The sequence below is a fragment of the Aegilops tauschii genome, chromosome 1 (assembly GCF_002575655.3).
Source record: "Aegilops tauschii subsp. strangulata cultivar AL8/78 chromosome 1, Aet v6.0, whole genome shotgun sequence".
Taxonomy (NCBI): Eukaryota; Viridiplantae; Streptophyta; class Magnoliopsida; order Poales; family Poaceae; genus Aegilops; species Aegilops tauschii.
In genome coordinates, this window is record NC_053035.3 from 416,003,146 (window position 1) to 416,011,457 (window position 8,312).

Here is an 8,312-nt window from a genome sequence, read left to right on the forward strand (position 1 = left end):
ACACTTAGGTCTCATGTTTACTCATATCAATGGCATAATCAACTAGCGAGCAATAATGATAAATCTCGGATGACAACACTTTCTCAAAACAATCATGATATGATACAACAAGATGGTATCTCGTTAGCCCTTTCTGAGACCGCAAAACATAAATGCAGAGCACCTTTAAAGATCAAGGACTGACTAAACATTGTAATTCATGGTAAAAGAGATCCAGTCATAGTCATACCCAATATAAACTAACAGTAATGCATGCAAACGACAGCGGTGCTCTCCAGCTGGTGCTTTTTAATAAGAGGGTGATGACTCAACATAAAAGTAAATAGATAGGCCCTTCGCAGAGGGAAGCAGGGATTTGTAGAGGTGCCAGAGCTCGGTTTTTGAAATAGAGATAAATAATATTTTGAGTGACATACTTTCATTGTCAACATAACAACCAAGAGATGGCGATATCTTCCATGCTACACACATTATAGGCAGTTCCCAAACAGAATGGTAAAGTTTATACCCCCCTCCACCAATCAAGCATCAATCCATGGCTTGCTCGAAACAACGAGTGCCTCCAACTAACAACAGTCCCCGGGGGAGTTTTGTTTGCAATTATTTTGATTTGCTTTGCATAAAGCATGGGACTCGGCATCCCGGTGACCAGCCATTTTCTCGTGAGTGAGGAGCGGAGTCCACTCCTCTTGAGAATAACCCGCCTAGCATGGAAGATAAGGACAGCCCTAGTTGATACATGAGCTATTCGAGCATACAAAACATAATTTCATTTGAAGGTTTAGAGTTTGGCACATACAAATTTACTTGGAACGGCAGGTAGATACCGCATATAGGAAGGTATAGTGGACTCATATGGAATAACTTTGGGGTTTAAGGGATTGGATGCACAATCAGTATTCCCGCTTAGTACAAGTGAAGGCTAGCAAAAGACTGGGAAGCGACCAACTAGAGAGCGACAATAGTCATGAACATGCATTAAAATTAATGAACATTGAGTGCAAGCATGAATAGGATATAATCCACCATGAACATAAATATCGTGAAGGCTATGTTGATTTGTTTCAACTACATGTGTGAACATGTGCCAAGTCAAGTTACTTGAATCATTCAAAGGAGGATACCACCCCATCATACCACATCACAACCATTTTAATAGCATGTTGGCACGCAAGGTAAACCATTATAAACTCCTAGCTAATTAAGCATGACATAAGCAACTATAATCTCTAATTGTCATTGCAAACATGTTTATTCATAATAGGCGGAATCAGGAACGATAAACTAATCATATTTACAAAAACAAGAGAGGTCGAGTTCATACCAGCTTTTCTCATCTCAATCAATCCATCATATATCGTCATAATTACCTTTCACTTGCACGACCGAACGATGTGAATAATAATAATAGTGCACGTGCATTGGACTAAGCTGGAATCTGCGAGCATTTAATAAACAGGAGAAGACAAGGCAATATGGGCTCTTGGTTAAATCAACAATAATGCATATAAGAGCCACTTAAAAAATTTCATTATGGTCTTCTCCTATCGACCCCCAAAGAAAAGAAATAAAACTATTTACACGGGAAAGCTCCCAACAAGCAAAAGAAGAACGGGAAATATTTTTGGGTTTTCCTTTTAATTATTACTACTACAGCAAGAAAGTAAACTAGCTAAAAGCTATTACTAATTTTTTTGTTTTTCTTAAGGTTTATCAAACACACAAGAAGAAAGCAGGAAAATGGAAAATAAACTAGCATGGATAATACAGTGAAAGAGTATGAGCACCGACATCTAGCAATGAGTGTGTGAACATGAATGTAATGTCGGTGAGAATTACGTACTCCCCCAAGCTTAGGCTTTTGGCCTAAGTTGGTTTATTGCCACGGATGGCCTGGCGGATATCCAAAGTTATAGTTGGGGTCGTACTGAGATGCATCAGTCATTGCATCATGGGCTGCAGCTTGGAGGCGAGCTATCTCAGCCCTCCTCTTATACTCTTCCGCCTCCTCTCCGGTTATAAAATATCTCCCTTTTGCTTGAAAGTCAAAGAAAGTAGAAGCAGGGAGAGCGACGTGATAGGTGTGTCGTCTGTCAAAGATTAGTTGGTACTGGAGGAACTGATCGTTCCTCTCAACAAAATGATGACGAACCATAGCCTCATAATCCAAATAAGCAGGAGGCAACTCAATATCATCCTCACGTATGGTTACACCAAGAAAATTAGCTATACGGGTTGCATAAATTCCACCAAAGAAATCTCCATTAAATCTATTATGATGCAACCTACGTGCAACAATGGCTCCCAAATTATAAGATTTATCTCCTAACACAGCACTCCTAAGAATACTAAGGTCAGGGACACACATGTGACATGCTTCATCCTTACCATTTATGCACCTACCTATGAAGAGAGCAAAATAATGTATAGCAGGAAAATGAATCCTCCCTATGGTAGCTGGTGCTATGTCTCTAGATTCCCCCACTGTTATACTAGCAAGAAAATCTCTAAATTCAGATTTGCGAGGTTCACTAGCACTACCCCATTGTGGAAGTTTGCAAGCAGTGGTAAAATCCTCTAAGTCCATAGTATAAGAATTTTCATAAAGATCAAACAGGATAGTTTGAGAATTGCGTGAAGATGAAAATTCAAACCTCCTCACAAAGGAACTAGTGAGATAGTGGTACTGGCGGCACTTTTCTGCCTCGAAGCTCACAAGATCAGCGTTACGCAAATATGCGTTAAATTCTTCCTTGATTCCTGCTCGATCCATGAAGTCCTCTGAAGGCCATTCACAAGGCCGCACTGGAGCGTCCCTTGGTGGTTCCTCATCAGCATCACGCATTGCAAGCCTGGGTCCTTGCTTCCTTGAAGAACCACCTTGGTACATTTTCCTAAACATATTTCTTCCTCTGCAAAATTTCTGAAATTTTTAGTAACTTCAAACAAAAGTGAACCAAGCTCAACAAAATTGATAGCAACTACTCCTACAAATGCCTAGAGCCTATATCATGCATTAGAACTACTTGGAACCATATAAATTTGACATGCAAGCTCAGGAACATGGTCATCTAGGCAGCACAAATTTGCAATGAATAAAGCACTAGAACAAAAACTAATTAGACCAATGGAGGAGTCACATACCAAAGAACAATCCCCCAAAGCAGTTTTGTGAGAGGTGCTTTGAGCAAGGAGATCGAAAATCACAGCAAAATGAGCTAGAACTCGTGCTTGAGCTGGATGGTGATTTTTTTGGGAGGAAGAAGAAGGGTGTGGGTGCAGGAATAAGTGGAGAGGAGCCACCGTGGGCCCACGAGGTAGGGGGCGCGCGCTGGACCCTCGTGGCCAGGTGCTTGCTCCCCCTGCTGTGTTCTCAGTGCTAGATATTCTCAAATATTCCAAAAAAAATCATATTTCAATTTCGGGGCATTTGGAGAACTTTTATTTTTGGGGTATTTTTATATTGCACGGATAATTCAGAAAACTGATAGAAAATACTATTTTTACTTTATTTCAACTAAATAATAGAAAGTAGAGAGAGGGTACAGAAGGTTGTGCTTCTAATTTCATCCATCTCATGCTCATCAAAAGGAATCCACTAATAAGGTTGATCAAGTCTTGTTAACAAACTCATTCCGAATAACATGGAACCAGAGAAATTTCGATTAACACTATGTCACCTCAATGGGGATATGCACATCCCCAATAATAAGAATATCATATTTCTTCTTGACAGTAGGTAGAGGAAATTCAAAACCTCCAAAAATAATCGATGGAATTTTTCCAATAGAATTGATGCTGTGAACTTGAGGTTGTTTCCTCGGAAAGTGTACCGTGTGCTCATTACCATTAACATGAAAAGTGACATTGCCTTTGTTGCAATCAATAACAGCCCCTGCAGTATTCAAAAAAGGTCTTCCAAGAATAATAGACATACTATCGTCCTCGGGAATATCAAGAATAACAAAGTCCGTTAAAATAGTAACGTTTGCAACCACAACAGGCACATCCTCACAAATACCGACAGGTATGGCAGTTGATTTATCAGCCATTTGCAATGATATTTCAGTAGGTGTCAACTTATTCAAATCAAGTCTACGATATAAAGAGAGAGGCGTAACACTAACACCGGCTCCAAGATCACATAAAGCAGTTTTAACATAGTTTCTTTTAATGGAGCATGGTATAGTTGGTACTCCTGGATCTCCAAGTTTCTTAGGTATTCCACCCTTAAAAGTATAATTAGCAAGCATGGTGGAAATCTCAGCTTCTGGTATCTTTCTTTTATTAGTAACAATTTCTTTCATATACTTAGAATAAGGATTCATTTTAAGCATATCAGTCAAACGCATACGTAAAAAGATAGGTCTAATCATTTCAGCAAAGCGCTCAAAATCCTCATCATCCTTTTTCTTGGATGGTTTAGGAGGAAAGGGCATGGGTTTCTGAACCCATGGCTCTCTTTCTTTACCGTGCTTCCTAGCAACAACGTCTCTCTTATCATAACGTTGATTCTTTGATTGTGGGTTATCAAGATCAACAGCAGGTTCAATTTCTACATCATTATCATTACTAGGTTGAGCATCAACATGAACATCATCATTAACATTGTCACTAGGTTCATGTTCAGTACCAGATTGTGTTTCAGCATCAGAGATAGAAATATCATTTGGATTCTCAGGTGTTTCAGCAATAGGTTGACTAGAAGCATCCAAAGTCCTATCATTTTTCTTTTTCTTCTTTTTAGAAGGACTAGGTGCATCTAAATTATTTCTCTGAGAATCTTGCTCAATTCTCATAGGATGGCCTTCAGGATACAAAGGTTCCTGAGTCATTTTACCAGTTCTAGTAGCCACTCTAACAGCATAATCATTATTCTTACTATTCAATTCATTGAGGAAATCATTTTGAGCCTTAAGTACTTGTTCTACTTGAGTGGTAACCATAGACGCATGTTTACTAATAAGTTTAAGTTCACCTTTAACTCTAGACATATAATCACCCAAGTGTTCAATCATATAAGCATTTTGTTTTAATTGTCTACCAAAATAAGCATTAAAATCTTCTTGCTTAAGCATAAAGTTATCAAACTCATCCAGACAATGGCTAGCAAACTTAGTAGGAGGGATTTCAGCTTTATCATATCTATAGAGAGAATTTACCTTTACTACCTGTGTCGGGTTATCAAGACCATGAGTTTCTTCAATAGGTGATGAATTAAGACCATATATTTCCTCAACAGGCGGTAAATTAAGACCATGTATTTCTTCAATAGGAGGTAAATTCTTAACATCTTCAGTTTTAATACCCTTTTCCTTCATAGATTTCTTTGCCTCTTGCATATCTTCAGGACTGAGAAATAGAACACCTCTTTTCTTCAGAGTTGGTTTAAGAATAGGTTCAGGAGTTGGCTCAGGAAGTGTCCAATTATTTTCATTTGTCAACATATTATTCAATAGAATTTTAGCTTCATCCGGTGTTCTTTCCCTGAAAACAGAACCAGCACAACTATCCAGGTAATCTCTGGAAGCATCGGTTAGTCCATTATAAAAGATATCAAGTATTTCATTTTTCTTAAGAGGATGATCAGGTAAAGCATTAAGTAATTGGAGAAGCCTCCCCCAAGCTTGTGGGAGACTCTCTTCTTCAAGTTGCACAAAATTATATATTTCCCTTAAAGCAACTTGTTTCTTATGAGCAGGGAAATATTTAGCAGAGAAGTAATAAATCATATCCTGGGGACTACGCACACAACCAGGATCAAGAGAATTAAACCATATCTTAGCATCACCCTTTAATGAGAACGGAAATATTTTAAGGATATAAAAGTAGCGAGTTCTCTCATCATTAGTGAATAGGGTGGCTATATCATTTAATTTAGTAAGATGTGCCACAACAGTTTCAGATTCATAGCCATAGAAGGGATCAGATTCAACCAAAGTAATTATATCAGGATCAATGGAGAATTCATAATCCTTATCAGTAACAAAGATAGGTGAAGTAGCATAAGCAGGATCATATTTCATTCTAGCATTCAGAGTTTTTTGTTTAAGCTTAGCTAATAATTTCTTAAGATCACTTCTATCATTGCAAGCAAGAAAGTCTCTTTTAGTTTCTTCATCCATAACATAGCCCTCAGGCACAACAGGCAATTCATATTTATTGGGAGAGCCTTCATCATCACTTTCTTCAATATTATCAGTTTCAATAATTTCATTCTCTCTAGCCCTAGCAAGTTGTTCATCAAGAAATTCACCAAGTGGCACAGTAGTATCACGCATAGAAGTAGTTTCATCATAAGTATCATGCATAGCAGAAGTGGCATCATCAATAACATGCGACATATCAGAATTAATAGCAGAAGCAGGTTTAGGTGTCGCAAGCTTACTCAAAACAGAAGGTGAATCAAGTGCAGAGCTAGATGGCAGTTCCTTACCTCCCCTCATAGTTGAGGGATAAATTTTTGTTTTCGCGTCTTTCAAGTTCTTCATAGTGACTAGCAGATATAAATGCCAAGTGACTCAAAGAATAGAGCTATGCTCCCCGCCAACGGCGCCAGAAAATAGTCTTGATAACCCACAAGTATAGGGGATCGCAACAGTTTTCGATGGTAGAGTATTCAACCCAAATTTATTGATTCGACACAAGGGGAGCCAAAGAATATTCTCAAGTATTAGCAGTTGAGTTGTCAATTCAACCACACCTGGATAATTTAGTATCTGCAGCAAAGTATTTAGTAGCAAAGTAATACGGAAAAAAGGTAACGGTAGCAAAAGTAATATTTTTGGGTTTTGTAATGATTGTAACAATAGCAACGGTAGAGTAAATAAGCGGAGAACAATATGTGAAAAGCTCGTAGGCATTGGATCGGTGATGGAGAATTATGCCGGATGCGGTTCATCATGTAACAATCATAACATAGGGTGACATAGAACTAGCTCCAATTCATCAATGTAATGTAGGCATGTATTCCGAATATAGTCATACGTGCTTATGGAAAAGAACTTGCATGACATCTTTTGTCCTACCCTCCCGTGGCAGCGGGGTCCTAACGGAAACTAAGGGATATTAAGGCCTCCTTTTAATAGAGTACCGGACCAAAGCATTAACACATAGTGAATACATGAACTCCTCAAACTACGGTCATCACCAGGAGTGGTCCCGATTATTGTCACTTCGGGGTTGCCGGATCATAACACATAGTAGGTGACTATAGACTTGCAAGATAGGATCAAGAACTCACATATATTCATGAAAACATAATAGGTTCAGATCTGAAATCATGGCACTCGGGCCCTAGTGACAAGCATTAAGCATAGCAAAGTCATAGCAACATCAATCTCAGAACATAGTGGATACTAGGGAACAAACCCTAACAAAACTAACTCGATTAAATGATAAATCTCATCCAACCCATCACCGTCCAGCAAGCCTACGATGGAATTACTCACGCACAGCGGTGAGCATCATGAAATTGGTGATGGAGGAAGGTTGATGATGACGACGGCGACGGATTCCCCTCTCCGGAGCCCCGAACGGACTCCAGATCAGCCCTCCCGAGAGAGTTTAGGGCTTGGCGGCGGCTCCGTATCGTAAAACGCGATGAATCTTTCTCTCTGATTTTTTTCTCCCCGAACACGAATATATGGAGTTGGAGTTGAGGTCGGTGGAGCTCCAGGGGGCCCACGAGGCAGGGGGCGCGCCCCCACCCTCGTGGACAGGTGGTGGGCCCCCTGGCCTTGATTCTTTCGCCAATATTTTTAATATTTTCCAAAAATAAGTTCCGTGGAGTTTCAGGTCATTCCGAGAACTTTTGTTTCTGCACATAAATAACACCATGGCAATTCTGTTGAAAACAGCGTCAGTCCGGATTAGTTCCATTCAAATCATGCAAGTTAGAGTCCAAAAAAAGGGCAAAAGTGTTTGGAAAAGTAGATACGATGGAGACGTATCAGCCACCCCCTTCCTTCCCTCTCTCCTCCCCTTCCTTCTCTCCTACTCCTACTACTTGGAAGGGGGGAATCCTACTCCCGGTGGGAGTAGGACTCCCCAGGGCATGCCATAGTAGAGGGCCGGCCCTCCCCCTCCTCCACTCCTTTATATATGGGGGAGGGGGCACCCCATAGACACACAAGTTGATCATTGATCTTTTAGCCGTGTGCGGTGCCCCCCTCCACCATAATCCACCTCGGCCATATCGTTGCAGTGCTTAGGCGAAGCCCTGTGCCGATAGCTTCATCATCACCATCATCACGCCATCGTGCTGACGAAGCTCTCCCTCGACACTCTGCTGGATTGTGAGTTCGTAGGAC